The sequence below is a fragment of the Cetorhinus maximus genome, unplaced genomic scaffold (genome assembly GCF_964194155.1).
Source record: "Cetorhinus maximus unplaced genomic scaffold, sCetMax3.hap1.1 HAP1_SCAFFOLD_2309, whole genome shotgun sequence".
In the NCBI taxonomy this organism is placed as follows: domain Eukaryota; kingdom Metazoa; phylum Chordata; class Chondrichthyes; order Lamniformes; family Cetorhinidae; genus Cetorhinus; species Cetorhinus maximus.
This window is the reverse complement of record NW_027598248.1, coordinates 393-7,500: the sequence shown is the minus strand read 5'-3', so window position 1 is coordinate 7,500 and position 7,108 is coordinate 393.

Genomic DNA, 7,108 nt, shown 5'->3' with positions numbered 1-7,108 from the left:
TAGGTGCAGAACAGCCCATCAGCTCCAGGGGCTAAGTACATGTGGGTCAATGGTTAACCAGTTAGCAGGCAGAGCAGCCGGCCGGTAATTAGAGCCGCCCGCCCGCCCGCTAATAAGGGTGCAGTTTGGTGCAGAACAGCCCATCAGCTTCCAGGGGCTAAGGACATGTGGGTAAATGGTGAACCAGTTAGCAGGCAGGGCAGCCGGCCGGCCGGTAATTAGAGCCGGCCGCCTGTCCGCCCGCTAATAAGGGTGCAGTATGGTGCAGAACAGCCCATCAGTTTCAAGGGGCTAAGTACATGTGGGTAAATGGTTAACCAGTTAGCAGGCAGGGCAGCCGGCCGGCCGGTAATTAGAGCCGTCCGCCTGTCCGCCCGCTAATAAGGGTGCAGTTAGGTGCAGAACAGCCCCTCTGTTTCCAGGGGCTAAGTACATGTGGGTCAATGGTTAACCAGTTAGCAGGCAATGCAGCCGGCCGGCAATTACAGCCGCCCGCCCGCTAATCAGGGTGCAGTTAGGTGCAGAACAGCCCATCAGCTTCCAGGGGCTAAGGACATGTGGGTAAATGGTTAACCAGTCAGCAGGCAGAGCAGCCGGCCGGCAATTAGAGCCGCCCGCCCGCTAATCAGGGTGCAGATAGGTGCAGAACAGCCCATCATTTTCCAGGGGCTAAGTACATGTGGGTAAATGGTTAACCAGTTAGCAGGCAGGGCAGCCGGCCGGCCGGTAATTAGAGCCGCCCGCCCGGTGATAAGGGTGCAGTTAGGTGCCGGCCAGCCCAGCAGCTCCAGGGGCTATGTACATGTGGGTAAATGGTGAACCAGTTAGCAGGCAGGGCAGCCGGCCGGCCGGTAATTAGAGCCGCCCGCCCGGTGATAAGGGTGCAGTTAGGTTCCGGCCAGCCCAGCAGCTCCAGGGGCTAAGTACATGCGGGTAAATGGTTAACCAGTTAGCAGGCAGGGCAGCCGGCCGGCAATTAGAGCCGCCCGCCCGCTAATCAGGGTGCAGTTCGGTGCAGAACAGCCCATCAGCTCCAGGGGCTAAGTACATGTGGGTAAATGGTTAACCAGTTAGCAGGCAGGGCAGCCGGCCGGTAATTAGAGCCGACCTCCCGGCCATTACGGGTGCAGTTAGGTGCCGACCAGCCCAGCAGCTCCAGGGGCTAAGTACATGTGGGTAAATGATTAACCAGTTAGCAGGCAGGGCAGCCGGCCGGTAATTAGAGCCGACCTCCCGGCCATAGGGCTGCAGTTAGGTGCCGACCAGCCCAGCAGCTCCAGGGGCTAAGTACATGTGGGTAAATGATGAACCAGTTAGCAGGCAGGGCAGCCGGCCGCTAATTACAGCCGCCCGCCCGCTAGTAAGGGTGCAGTTAGGTGCAGGACAGCCCATCAGTTTCCAGGGGCTAAGTACATGTGGGTAAATGGTTAACCAGTTAGCAAGGCAGGGCAGCCGGCCGGCCGGTAATTAGAGCCGGCCGCCTGTCCGCCCGCTAGTAAGGGTGCAGTTAGGTGCAGAACAGCCCATCAGTTTCCAGGGGCTAAGTACATGTGGGTAAAAGGTTAACCAGTTAGCAGGCAGGGCAGCCGGCCGGTAATTACAGCCGCCCGCCCGCTAATAAGGGTGCAGTTAGGTGCAGAACAGCCCATCAGTTTCCAGGGGCTAAGTACATGTGGGTAAATGGTTAACCAGTTAGCAAGGCAGGGCAGCTGGCCGGCCGGTAATTAGAGCCGGCCGCCTGTCCGCCCGCCAGTAAGGGTGCAGTGAGTTGCAGAACAGCCCATCAGTTTCCAGGGGCTAAGTACATGTGGGTAAATGGTTAACCAGTTAGCAGGCAGCGCAGCCGGCCGGGAATTACAGCCGGCCGCCTGTCCGCCCGCTAATAAGGGTGCAGTTAGGTGCAGGACAGCCCATCAGTTTCCAGGGGCTAAGTACATGTGGGTCAATGGTGAACCAGTTAGCAGGCAGAGCAGCCGGCCGGCAATTAGAGCCGCCCGCCCGCTAATCAGGGTGCAGTTAGGTGCAGGACAGCCCATCAGTTTCCAGGGGCTAAGTACATGTGGGTAAATGGTTAACCAGTTAGCAGGCAGGGCAGCCGGCCGGCCGGTAATTAGAGCCGGCCGCCTGTCCGCCCACTAATAAGGGTGCAGTTAGGTGCAGAACAGCCCATCAGTTTCCAGGGGCTAAGTACATGTGGGTAAATGGTTAACCAGCTAGCAAGGCAGGGCAGCCGGCCGGCCGGTAATTAGAGCCGGCCGCCTGTCCGCCCGCTAATAAGGGTGCAGTTAGGTGCAGGACAGCCCATCAGTTTCCAGGGGCTAAGTACATGTGGGTAAATGGTTAACCAGTTAGCAGGCAGGGCAGCCGGCCGGTAATTACAGCCGCCCGCCCGCTAATAAGGGTGCAGTTAGGTGCAGAACAGCCCATCAGCTTCCAGGGGCTAAGGACATGTGGGTAAATGGTGAACCAGTTAGCAGGCAGGGCAGCCGGCCGGCCGGTAATTAGAGCCGGCCGCCTGTCCGCCCGCTAATAAGGGTGCAGTTAGGTGCAGAACAGCCCATCAGTTTCCAGGGGCTAAGTACATGTGGGTAAATGGTTAACCAGTTAGCAGGCAGGGCAGCCGGCCGGCCGGTAATTAGAGCCGGCCGCCTGTCCGCCCGCTAATAAGGGTGCAGTTAGGTGCAGAACAGCCCCTCTGTTTCCAGGGGCTAAGTACATGTGGGTCAATGGTTAACCAGTTAGCAGGCAGAGCAGCCGGCCGGCAATTAAAGCCGCCCGCCCGCTAATCAGGGTGCAGTTAGGTGCAGAACAGCCCATCAGTATCCAGGGGCTAAGTACATGTGGGTAAAGGGTTTACCAGTTAGCAGGCAGGGCAGCCGGCCGGCCGGCAATTAGTGCCGACCTCCCGGCAACAAGGGTGCAGTTAGGTCGCCGACCAGCCCAGCAGCTCCAGGGGCTAAGTATATGTGAGTAAATGGTTGACCAGTTAAGCAGGCATGGCAGCCGGCCGGTAAGCGGAGCGTCCCGCCCCGTAATACGGGTGCAGTTAGCTGCAGAACACACCGGCAGGTCCAGGGACGAAGTAGTGGACGGGGAAACGGTTAACCAGTTAACAGGCAGGGCAGCCGTACGGGCAGTAGAGCCGCCCGCCCCGTAATACGGGTGCAGTTCGCGGCAGACCAGCCCCGCAGCTCAAAAGTCTAAGTGGAGAACGGGGAACCGGTTGACCGGTGAGCCGAAGCATGCCAGCAGGCAGGGAAGGTGCAAAAAGGGCCGATAAGACCGAACCGGCACGAGTAACAGGCTGCCGGGGGCGGGTTCCCAGCAAACCAGGTGAGGGGGCGTGGCCGGAGGCCGCGCAGGAGAGCCGCCCGCCCGTGAGTACGGTTAGAGGCAGCAGCGGGCTTCCCCAGCAGGGCAGAAGCCGAAGTGCAGGGAGCGAAATGGTTAACCAGCGAGCAGGCAGCATTCCGGCAGGGCTGGAGGGCGAAAAACGGCGTAAAATAACGGACCGGCAGGAGGAAATGGCTGCCGGGGGGCGGACCCAGAGCCCCCACGTGAGGGGGCGGTTCGGGTGGCAGAGCCGCGCATGCGCGGTTGGAAAACGCGTCACGTCGGAGCAGGGTGAAATCATTAACCAGTCGGCCGCTTCGGCGTCGGCTGGCCGGGCCGAGGAGGGTCGGACCGGGGAAAGGTTCCCGGTTTCGTGTCCGTCGGGTGGTCCCGAGTGCGGCAGGAAAAAATCCGGAATCCTGGGAGCCTTTTTTAAAAAAGAACCGGTCCGGGATGGGGTCGGATTTGGAAGCGTTTGCGGGGCCTAGGTGCCTCTTCGTCGGCATGACTACCGGACGGTCACCCGCCGATCGGCATTTGCGATTTGTTGGCTGGGGAGGTTGGCGGGGTACCTGCAGAATAGTAGGAGGTGGCAAATCGAGAATCGGTCGACATCGCCAAGTGCCTTCTCGAGCCTCCAGGTCTGCAGGGACCGACCCAGGCTGCCCCCAAACCGACCGCGAGGCCGTGCCGGGCGGCCATTTTTGGCCATTTTCGGCATTTTTCGCGTCTTTCGGTAGGTCACGGAAAGCGGCGGCCTGAAGCCCGGGCGTGCCCGGGGAAGGCTCCCCTTCGCCCGCGGGACCGGATTTGCCCCGGAAACGTCCCGAAGCCGGCCGGGAAGGCGGTTTCGAGGGCGAAGCACCTCCGATTGCCTTCGCAAGGCCGGGGAAAGTGGCCCCTGGGCCCGGGAGAGCAAAATCCGTGCGAGGACGGAAGCCCATGAGGTCAGATCCGAGGCTCTTACCCGGCGCCCGGTGGGGGTATTCCCGCAAAGAGCAGCGAGTGCGCCCGGCGACGGGTCAAGTTGCAATTTCTGGCATGCCACTCCTGGAGCTGGTTCATGAGTTCCCCTCGGAAGTCCCGATGAGGAAAGGGCAAAATGGCGTTTTGCGGGCTTTGGGGCCTCTTCGTCGGTAGGACTACCGCCCGACCTTACGGTTGGAATTGTCGGCAGGGGAGGTTGGCGGGGTACCTGCAGAATAGTAGGAGGTGGCAAATCGAGAATCGGTCGACATCGCCAAAAACCTTCTCGAGCCTCCAGGTCTGCAGGGACCGACCCAGGCTGCCGCCAAACCGACCGACAGGCCCTGCCGGCGGCCATTTTTGGCCATTTTCGGCATTTTTCGCCTCTTTCGGCCGGGATGGAAAAGCGGCGGCCTGAAGCCCGGGCCTGCCCGGGGAGGCCTCCTAATCGCCCGGGGGACCGGATTTGCCCCGGTGAGAGCCCCGGAAACGTCCCGAAGCCGGCCGGGAAGGCGGCCAAGGACGAAGCACCTCGGATTGCATTGGCAGGCCGTGCAAAGTGGCCTCCGGGCCCGCGAGACAATGCAGGGTGCCCTCGGTGTGCCCCTGAGAAATGGTTAACCAAACGAAGGACAGTGCGCCTCGGATTGCATTGGCAGGCCGTGCAAAGGGGCCCCCGGGCCCGCGAGACGTTACAGATTGCCCTCGGTGAGCCCCTGAGAAATGGTTAACCAATTGGACTTAGTCTCTGGCGGAGAGACAAAGTGTTTTCACGAGAAATGGTTAACCAATTGGACTTCGTCTCTGGCAGAGAGGCAAAGTGTTTTCACGAGAAATGGTTAACCAATGAGGACAATGGACCTCGGGTTGCATTGGCAGGCCGGGCAAAGTGGCTCTTGGGCCCGCGAGAGCAAAATCCGTGCACAGACGGAAGTCCATGAGGTCAGATCCGAGGCCTTTACCCGGCACCCGGTGGGGGTATTCCCGCAGAGAGTAGCGAATCTGCCCGGCGACGGGTCAAGTTGCATTTTCTGGCATGCCACTCCTGGAGCTGGTTAATGAGTTCCCCTCGGAAGTCCCGATGAGGAAAGGGCAAAATGGCGTTTTGCGGGCTTTGGGGCCTCCTGGACGGTAGGACTACCGCCCGACCTTACGGTTGGAATTGTTGGCAGGGGAGGTTGGCGGGGTACCTGCAGAATAGTAGGAGGTGGCAAATCGAGAATCGGTCGACATCGCCAAAAACCTTCTCGAGCCTCCAGGTCTGCAGGGACCGACCCAGGCTGCCGCCAAACCGACCGACAGGCCCTGCCGGCGGCCATTTTTGGCCATTTTCGGCATTTTTCGCCTCTTTCGGCCGGGATGGAAAAGCGGCGGCCTGAAGCCCGGGCCTGCCCGGGGAGGCCTCCTAATCGCCCGGGGGACCGGATTTGCCCCGGTGAGAGCCCCCGAAACGTCCCGAAGCCGGCCGGGGAAGGCGGCCAAGGGCGAAGCACCTCGGATTGCATTGGCAGGCCGTGCAAAGTGGCCTCCGGGCCCGCGAGACAGTGCAGGGTGCCCTCGGTGTGCCCCTGAGAAATGGTTAACCAAACGAAGGACAGTGCGCCTCGGATTGCATTGGCAGGCCGTGCAAAGGGGCCCCCGGGCCCGCGAGACGTTACAGATTGCCCTCGGTGTGCCACTGAGAAATGGTTAACCAATTGGACTTAGTCTCTGGCAGAGAGGCAAAGTGTTTTCACGAGAAATGGTTAACCAATTGGACTTAGTCTCTGGCAGAGAGGCAAAGTGTTTTCAAGAGAAATGGTTAACCAATTGGACTTAGTCTCTGGCAGAGAGGCAAAGTGTTTTCCAGAGAAATGGTTAACCAATTGGACTTAGTCTCTGGCGGAGAGACAAAGTGTTTTCAAGAGAAATGGTGAACCAATTGGACTTAGTCTCTGGCAGAGAGGCAAAGTGTTCTCACGAGAAATGGTTAACCAATTGGACTTAGTCTCTGGCAGAGAGGCAAAGTGTTTTCCTGAGAAATGGTTAACCAATTGGACTTAGTCTCTGGCAGAGAGGCAAAGTGTTTTCCAGAGAAATGGTTAACCAATTGGACTTAGTCTCTGGCGGAGAGACAAAGTGTTTTCACGAGAAATGGTTAACCAATTGGACTTAGTCTCTGGCGGAGAGACAAAGTGTTTCAAGAGAAATGGTTAACCAAATGGACTTAGTCTCTGGCAGAGAGGCAAAGTGTTTCAAGAGAAATGGTTAACCAATTGGACTTAGTCTCTGGCAGAGAGGCAAAGTGATTTCAAGAGAAATGGTTAACCAATTGGACTTGGTCTCTGAACGGCAGGCAAATTGTGGCCTTGAGAAATGATTAACCAATTGGACTTAGTCTCTGGCGGAGAGACAAAGTGTTTTCACGAGAAATGGTTAACCAATTGGACTTAGTCTCTGGCAGAGAGGCAAAGTGTTTTCCTGAGAAATGGTTAACCAATTGGACTTAGTCTCTGGCAGAGAGGCAAAGTGTTTTCCAGAGAAATGGTTAACCAATTGGACTTAGTCTCTGGCGGAGAGACAAAGTGTTTTCAAGAGAAATGGTGAACCAATTGGACTTAGTCTCTGCAGAGAGGCAAAGTGTTCTCACGAGAAATGGTTAACCAATTGGACTTAGTCTCTGGCAGAGAGGCAAAGTGTTTTCCTGAGAAATGGTTAACCAATTGGACTTAGTCTCTGGCAGAGAGGCAAAGTGTTTTCCAGAGAAATGGTTAACCAATTGGACTTAGTCTCTGGCGGAGAGACAAAGTGTTTTCACGAGAAATGGTTA